Source organism: Pseudorca crassidens, chromosome 5 (genome assembly GCF_039906515.1).
Source record: "Pseudorca crassidens isolate mPseCra1 chromosome 5, mPseCra1.hap1, whole genome shotgun sequence".
NCBI classification, from domain to species: Eukaryota; Metazoa; Chordata; class Mammalia; order Artiodactyla; family Delphinidae; genus Pseudorca; species Pseudorca crassidens.
This window is the reverse complement of record NC_090300.1, coordinates 29889122-29898891: the sequence shown is the minus strand read 5'-3', so window position 1 is coordinate 29898891 and position 9770 is coordinate 29889122. Positions and strand designations below refer to the sequence as shown.

Genomic DNA, 9770 nt, shown 5'->3' with positions numbered 1-9770 from the left:
TTCCAAAGCCAAGCAAGTCTCACCCCTTGAGATCCATCTTTATGCCTCCAGTATTCACAGAACTGCTTTGAAAAACTATATCCAAATGAAAAAAGGACAATATTATGCACAGAAGCTCTACTCATAACGTCTAAACCTTCCAGGAATCAGGGTTTCTTTAGAAGATGAATGCATAAGGAAATTGGGGTACATACATGCGAAGGGGAGAATCGGACGCCCCAAACTATGGAATTTCAATAGGCCCCAAACAGCTAAAACAATTTTGACAAAGAAAATCAAAGTTGGAGGCTCACACTTCCCAATTTCAAATGCTAGTACACAGCAACAGGAAATAAAACACTGTGATACTGGCATGAGCTATACATAGAGATGAATGGAGATCCCAGAAATAAAGCCATCTGTATAGGATGAACTGATTTTAGACGAGAGTAAACAGCATGAAATTGGGGGGAAATGATGTTTTTAACAAATGGTGCTAGGCAATTGGCTATCCATAGGCAGGGGAAGGAAACTGGACCCTTTATACCACATATGAAAAGTATCTCAAAATACATAAAAGGCTTAAATGTAAAAAATAAAATTTCACTCAGCCCCATGTATTCACGTGTTCTACATCCATGTTTTCAACCAACTCCAGATCAGAAATATTAGGGAAAAAATTCCAAAAACTTTCAAAAGGAAAAACTTGAATTTCCAAATGCCCACAACTATTTACATAGAATTTACATTGTATTTTAAATATTTATATAGCATTTCTATTGTATTAGTTCTTTTTTTTTTTTTTTACGGTGTGCGGGCCTCTCACTGTTGTGGCCTCTCCTGTTGCGGAGCAAGGCTCCGGACGCGCAGGCCCGGCGGCCATGGCGCACGGGCCAAGCCGCTCCGCGGCATGTGGGATCCTCCCGGACCAGGGCACGAACCCTTGTCCCCTGCATCGGCAGGCAGACTCCCAACCACTGCGCCACCAGGGAAGCCCTGTATTAGTTCTTATAAATAATCTAGGGATGATTTAAAGTATACAGGAAGATGTGCCCAGGTTATTTGCGAATACTGTACCATTTTATAAAAATGACATGTACATCCATGGATTTTGGTAAGCTCTGGGAGTCCTGGAACCAATCCCCCACTAATACCAGGGAAGACTGTAAAATCTCCAAGAAAACATGAGAATAAACCTTCATATACTTGGATTTAGCAATGGTTTCTTAGATCTGACAGCAAAGCACAAGCAACAACAAAGAAACCGATTGGATTTCCTCAGAATGGAAAACTTTGTACATCAAACTTTTGTGCATCAAAAGATCCAATCCAGAAAGTGAAAAGACAGCCCACAGAATGGAAGAAAATAATTCCACATTATATATCGGATGGGTCTTTATCCAGTATATATCAAGAACTGTTATTGTACAATTCATCAACAAACAAGCTGTTTTAAATATGAAAAAAAGACTTAAGCAGACCCGCCTCTATACAAGACATGCAAATGGTCAACAAGCAGATGAAAAGATAGGATGGAAATGCAAATTAAATCCACAATGCAACAACTACTTCACATACACTAAAATAGTTATAATCAAGAAAATTAACAGTAACTAATATTGGCAAAAATGCAGAGACATTGGAACCGTTAATCATTATTGTGGACGTGGAAAAGAGCACAACCTATGTTTTCAATATGAATATACAATTACCAGATGGAACAACAACTCCACTCCTAGAATAAATAACAGAAAGTATTAAACACAGGTGTACACATCTATTGATAGCAGCGCTGTTCACAATATTCAAAAGGAAGAAACAATGCAAATGTCCACCAATGGGTAAATGGATAAACAAAATGCAGTTGGTCCATAAATCGCCGTAGTATTCTGCCATAAAAGGGATCAAGAGAAATGGTGCAGTGGAAACAAGTATGGCAGTTCCTCAAAAACTTCATTAGAGAATTAACGTACGATCCATTCATTCCACATCAGGGTATATACCCAAGATATTGAAAACAAAGACTGGAACAGATATGGGTACAGCCATCTTCCCAGCAGCATTAACCATAGTAACGAAAGGTGGAAGTGAACCAAGTCTCCATCCATTGGTGGATCAATGGATAAACTGAACGTGGTGTACACACAAAGGAATGTCATTCAGCCTTAAAAATTCAGAAAATTCTGACATGTGCTACAATATATATGAATCTTGAAGCCATTAGGAGAAGTGAAATAGCCCTGTCACGAAAGGACAAAAACGATATGATTCCACTTATAGGAGTTATCCAGAGAAGTCAGATTCAAAGGAAATATTTAAAATGCGGTTGCCAGGGGCTAAAGGGAATTAGTGTCAAATGGCTACAGAGAGTCACCGTGAAAACGGAGAAGTTCTGAACGTGGATGCTGAGGTTATTTGTACAACAATGTGAATGTGGTTAACGCCATAGAATTTTGCACTTACAATGTTTTAAATGGTAATTGGTGTGTACAATTAATCACAAGAAATAAAAATGAATGAAGTACTGATACTTGTTACCATACAGAAAAGGCAAACCAGATCATATCCTGTGCACTTTTCAATCCATCAAGGTTGTGAAGTTGATGAGATGTATCAGTCATGGTTCCAAAAGAAGAAAACAGGATCATAATGCAAAAAGACGTTTCCCTAGGTTTGAAACAGCTGGTGAGAGCCGACGTGAGCCTGTGGGTTGGATTTTGATGTGATCATACGTTAACTTAAGTGTCTGACAAAACGCCATACTGTTTTCCACATCCACTGCAGCATCTTACTCTATTTCTGTATGTGGCAGAATAATATGGGAGTTTATAGATCTACCCTGTTTTGCTTATGCATTCATCCACTGATGGATATTCGAATTGTTTCTACCATTGGGCCAATGTCAACAAGGCTGCTATGAATATTCGTGTACAAGTTTTTGTTTGTACACCTGCTTTCTCTTCTTTGTGGCATATTTCTAGGAGTAGAGTTCTTGAACCCAACTCTAATTGTGCTTTTATCTTTTTGAGGAAGTGCCACGCTACTGTACATATTGTCTGCACCACTTTACATTTCCGTAAGCAATGTGTCAGGGTTCCAATTTCTCTACATTGTTGCCAGCATTTTAATTTGTTTCTTCCTGATTATGACCATTTATTGTATGTGAATGGATGTTCACATTGTGAGTTTAATTTGCATGTCCATCATGACATGAAAGAAATATACCTAAGAGGGTTTTATCAGAATCTCAAACCTCAGGATCCTGCTTAGTAGACATAGCTGTTGCATAACCAAAAACTATTAACGTTCCCCTTAAGTAAATTTTAAAAACCATTAAGCACAAAAACGATCTACCACAATTCATTACAACACCACACTACTCACAATTAACCCAAGCCCACCATAAACCTGTGAAGGTTTTGAAGAAAAACCTACAAAACTAACTACCAAAATAGTACTTAAAATAAATACAATCTATGTCATTATTCTTTTTTCTTTTTAAATTAATTTATTTTTGGCTGTGTTGGGTCTTCGTTGCTGCGCGTGGGCTTTCTCTAGTTGCTGCGAGCGGGGGCTACTCTTTGTTGCGGTGCGCGGGCTTCTCATTGCGGTGGCTTCTCTTGTTGCAGAGCATGGGCTCTAGGCACAAGGGCTTCAGTAGTTGTGGCGCACGGGCTCTAGAGTGTAGGCTCAGTAGTTGTGACGCACGGGCTTAGTTGCTCTGTGACATGTGGGATCTTCCCGGGCTCGGACCTGTGTCCCCTGCATTGGCAGGCAGATTCTTAACCACTGGACCACCAGGGAAGTCCCTGTCATCATTATTCTTACATGGAATGTAACCATGGCCAATGACTTGAAAAATCATCATTATATTTCAAGTATAAGAACACTAATGGCCAACATTTAAAAATCCCACCCATTAATCAAAATTGTTAACAATGCATTTATTGATCTACCAGCCCCATCAAATCTCATCATGATGAAATTTTCCTTCCCTGCTTGATATTTATTTAATTTTACAAATCTTAACACGGTTATTCCTAGCAATACACTATACATCAGATACAATAACTGCCTTCTCTTCAGTTAAGCATATCTACTGAAACGTAAACTACGAATGAATCATCTGAAATTTATATGCAAACCGACATTTCCTATTCTTTGTTTGCTTATTTACCCATGTAAGGAGGGGCCTGTATTATGGATCTTACACCTTCCTAGAAATATGAGACATCAGAATTATCGTACTATTTAAGGTAATAGCCACAGCATTTACAGGTTATGTCTTACCATGACGCTAAATATCCTTTTGAGGAGCAATGGTCATTACAAATGTCCTTTCAACAATTCCTTACATTGGCATTAACCTAGTCAATTGAATCTTAGGAGGATTCTCAGTTGATAAAGCCACCCTTACCCTATTCATCACCTTCCACTTTATCCTTCCATTCATTATTGCAGCTTTAACAGTTCTTCACCTATTATTCCTTCATGAAAGAGGCTCTAACAGTCCAAGAGGGATCTCATCTTATATGGACAAAATCCCACTTCATCCATACTAGACAATTAAAGATATCTTGGTTACCTTGTTCCAATTAAAAGCTTATTAATACTACTACTAGTCTCACATGACCTACTAGGGGACCCAGACAATTATATTCCACCTAACATCCTCAACACTCCCCCTCACATCAAACGAGAATGATACTTCTTATTTTCCTATGCAATTCTTGATCCATTCACAACAAGTAGGAGAGGTACTAGCATTAGCCATCTCATTCCTCAATCTTCCCAAAACTTCATACAGCAAAGCAACAAAGTATAATATTATGACCTCTTAGCCAATGTTTATTCAGAGTACTTGTAGTGGACCTATGAACATTAACATGGATTGGAAGACAAACCACTGATCACCATTCTGTTATCATCGGACAAAGGGGATCTACTCTATACTTTCTTAGAATTATAGTCCTTATGCCACTAATAAGCATTATTGAAAATAACCTCCTAAAATGAAGAGTTTTTGTAGTATATTTATTATTTGGTTCTTCTAAACCAGAAAAGGAGAGTAGCATAACTCCCTAAGACTCAAGCAAGAAGCTCCAGCTCCACCATCAGCACCCAAACCTGAAATTCTACTTAAATGATTCCCTGAACAACTTGCTTATGGGACACTAACATTAAACTAACATTCCTATGTACTTTGTGCACTATGTGCTCTTCCACATAAGTAAGTAAGTACATATGCTTTCTCATACGTAATACATATGTATAATCATGAATTATCTACTGCATGTGTATAAGCATGTACATCAGCTTATTGATACTACATAATGCATTAAACATTTCCATTCACATTAGACTCCAGTCCCCACAAATATTCACAGGGGTAATTGAAGTGACTGATATTATATAGGACCTATGTTTATCATACATACCACATAAAATCAAATCATTTCCACTCAACATGTTTATCATAACCTGTAACCAGAGCTTAATCATCTAGCCACGATACACCTTCAACCCACCCACAGATATGCCTCTCTCCTCATTCTAGGCTCATGAACCATGGGGATTCCTATAAACGAACTATATCTGGCATCTGGTTCTTATTTCAGGACCATCTCACCTAAAATCACCCACTCTTTCGCCTTCATTAATATACCTCGATGGACTAATGACTAATCAGCCCAGGCTCACACATAACTGGTTTCATGCTTTTGGTATTTGGAACTGGTGTGGGTGGGGAGGTTCTGTGACATGCTATGGCCATAGCGGCCTTCACACCGTCAAGAAATTTGTAGCTGAGCTGAAACTGAATATTATTTTCCAACATCATCTACCATCATATGTTTTTTGTTGTTTTTGTTTTTACTTCTTTATTGGAGTATAATTGCTTTACAATGGTGTGTTAGTTTCTGCTTTATAACAAAGTGAATCAGCTATACGCATACATATATCCCCATACCTCCTCCCTCTTGTCTCCCTCCCTCCCACTCTCACTATCCCACCCCTCTAGGTGGTCACAAAGCACCGAGCTGATCTCCCTGTGCTATGCGGCTGCTTCCCGCTACGTGCCCAGCTAGCTCAGTCGGTAGAGCATGAGACTCTTAACATCATATGTTATTGAGTCAGTGGTCACAGGATATTGAGCAATTACACACTTATGTACACATGCACACTCATATCAGGTAAATAGCTTGCTTAATCAAACCCCTAGCCCTGCTAATTCTCATAATTTATATACAATTATCACCCTGCCAAACCCCCAAAACAAGTCAAAGCATAGAACTATATAAGATTCAACTAACTCATTCAATAAACCTACTGCCTTCACTTCACCAGCCCAAAGTTAGTATAACTGCAAACTAGCCTCCTAACTCTACCATTGAATTACTTAGATATATAAGGCTTATACAGACAGAATCCCCCTCAATCTGCCATTTACCTTGAATAAAATTTAAAATAAAAATTACATTTTAATAATCTCCACAAGAAAAAAATAAATATTTCAATACTAATTTTAACACAACCCAAACTAGTACACTGAATATCCATGCGTCAATTAAGTACATAAATGTGATACGTACAAATCCTACTCAACTCGTTGATGGAGTTTAATAATTAGAGCAAGGCCCTGTAAATGCCTGGGTGAGTTTACTAACTCCATAAACACATAGCTTTGATCCTAGCCTTTCCATTAATTTCACATGAAATTACACGTGCAAGTATCTGCATCCCAGTGAGAATGCCTCTAAATCAAAAGAGATTAAAAGGCATCAAGCGCACTAAAATGCAATTCAAAACAACTCGCTAAACTGCGCCCCCATGGGAATGGACATTGATAAAAATTAAGCCCAAAATGGAAGTCTGGGTAAGTTATAGGAACTCATTAGGGTTGGTAAATTTCATGTCAGCCACCTCGGTCATAAGATTAACCCAAGCTAGTAGAAATCCAGTGTAAAGCATGTTAAAGATTACCCCCCAAATTAAATGATGTCCTCGCTAAGCTGCAAAAAGCCATAGCAAAAATAAAAATAAGCGATGAAAGTGACTTTAACATTTCTGATTACAGGACAGCTAAGATTAGTTAAGCCACTATTCTTAGCATCAGAGTACTACTAGCATCTACTAGCTTAAGGACTTGGCTGTGATTCATACTCCGATAGAGGAGCTATTCTATAACTGATAAACTCTGATGAACCTCACCAGCCCTAAATATCACCAACCTCAGGATACCCTGGTAAAGAACAATACCGTAATACGCATAATTATCAGACATAAAAACGTTAGGTCGGGCTTCCCTGGTGGCGCAGTGGTTGAGAGTCCGCATGCCGATGCATGGGACACGGGTTCATGCCCTGGTCCGGGAGGATCCCACATGCCGCAGAGCGGCTGGGCCCGTGAGCCATGGCCGCTGAGCCTGCGCGTCCGGAGCCTGTGCTCCGCAACGGGAGAGGCCACAACAGTGAGAGGCCCGCGCACCGCAAAAAACAAACAAACAAACATCACTTTTAACATAATTTTAAATGTTATTCTAAAAAGGTACAGCTTTTAGTTACAAAGTTCCCTAGAGAGTAAGCATAAACAATACCATAGCTGGCTTAAAACCAGCTACTAATTAAGAAAGCATTCAAGGTCAACCACATATTCATCATAATACCAATAGTATATAAACCAACCCCAAAATTAATAAGGGACTAATCTATTAATTAATAGAAGCAATACTGTCTATATGAGTAACAAGAAATATTTCTCCTGGCATAAGCTTATATCAGAATGAATAACCCGCTGATAGTTAGCAGTAAAATCAACGTAAACCATTATCTAATTATTTATTAAAACCATTATTAACCCAACACAGGCATGCATTTAAGGAAAAATTTTTAAAAAGCAAAAGGAACTGGGAAATCACAAACCCTGCCTGTTTATGAAAAACATTAACTCCAGCACTTCTACTATTAGAGGCACTGCCTGCCCAGTGACACTTGTTTAATGGCCACAGTACCCTATGTGTGGAAAAGGTAGCATAGTCATTTTTTTCTCTAAATGAGGCCTTGTATAATTGGTCACACGAAGGTTTTACTGTCTCTTTTAATCAGTGAAATTGACCTTCCCATGAAGAGGTGGGAATAATATATGATGAGAAGACCCTATGGAGCTTTAATTGATTACTTAATCCAAAAAAATAAACAATAACTGAGCTTTAAAGGATAACATAGCTTTTAACGGATTAACAATTTTGGTTGGGGTGACCTTGGAGAATAAGACAACCTCTGAGTGATTCAAATTTAGACCAACTAGTCAAAATGCTTTATCGTTATTAATCCAAAATACTGATACGTGGAATAAGTTACCCTAGGCATAACAGTACAATCCTATTCTAGAGTTCATACTGACAACAGAGTGTATGACCTTGATGCTGGATCAGTACATCTGAATGGTATAACTGCTGCTCATGATCTGTTTGTTCAACGATTAAAGTCCTATGTATGTGATCTGAGTTCAGACTAGAGTCATCCCGGTCAGTTTCTCTTCTAGATTTCTCCCAGCATGAAAGAACAAGAGAAATAAGGCCTTCATTATAAAACGTTCTTCAAATTAATTGATGATATAATTTCAATTCAATTAATTGATACATACCCCACTATAGAGCAGGGTTTGTTAGGGTGGCAGAGTCCAGTAAATTGCATAAAACTAAAACATTTTTCCGCAGAGGTTCAAGTCCTTTTCCTAAGAAAATACATATAATCAGCATTCTTTCACTCATTATTCCACTTTTACTCACTGTAGCGTTCGTCATATTCATTGAACAGAAAGTCCTAGGCTATATACAAAACCAGAAGGGGCCACATATCGTCAGCCCTTATGGATTATTACAACCCTTTTCTGATGCAGTCAAACTATGTATTAAAGAACCACTATGACCATCGATCTCATTTTATGTATGTATTATTACATCCTCAGTAATGGCTCTAAACCCTGGCTCTCACAATATGAATTCCTCTCCCCATGCCCTATCTGCTAGTTAATATAAACCTAGGTGTGCTATTTATAGCAGTCATATCAAACCTCGCCATTTCTACTATCCTCTGATCTGGATGAGCTTCGGATTCAAAATACACAGTTGGGGCTTCCCTGGTGGCGCAGTGTTTGAGAGTCTGCCTGCCGATGCAGGGGATACGGGTTCATGCCCCGGTCCAGGAGGATCCCACATGCCGCGGAGCGGCTGGGCCCGTGAGCCATGGCCGCTGAGCCTGCGCGAACAGAGCCTGTGCTCCGCAACGGGAGAGGCCACAACAGTGAGAGGCCCGCGTACCGCAAAAAAAAAAAAAAAAAAAAAAAAACACAGTCATCGGAGGTCTACAGGCAATAGCACAGTGTCATAGAAGTAACAGCAGCAACTATTCTTTTATCAGTCCTACTGATAAATGGATCATTTACACTTTCAACAGTAATTATTACACAAGAATGCCTTTGACTAAATTTCCCATCCTGACCACTAGCCAGCATGTTTATCTCTACTCTAGCAGAAACCAACAGAGCTGCATTTGATTGAGCAGAAGTAGAATCAAAACCTGTCTTTAGGTTCAATGTAGAAAACATAGCAGACGCATTCACCCTGTTCTTCCTAGCAGAATATGTCAATATCATTGTAATAAATATTTTCACAACAACCCTATTTTTAGGAGCATTTAACAACCCCCATATGCCAGAATTCTATACAGCCAATGTCATCCTTAAAGCACTCCTAGCTGTCTCCTTTCTATGAATTCAAGCATCCTACCCAC

The 9770-nt window shown here is 38.9% G+C and overlaps 1 pseudogene; it reads left to right on the top strand.

The window, feature by feature from the left end:
• Positions 1–3871: 3871 nt before the first annotated feature.
• LOC137224389 (cytochrome b-like) lies at positions 3872–4995 on the top strand (annotated as a pseudogene).
• The last annotated feature ends 4775 nt before the right edge of the window (positions 4996–9770 follow it).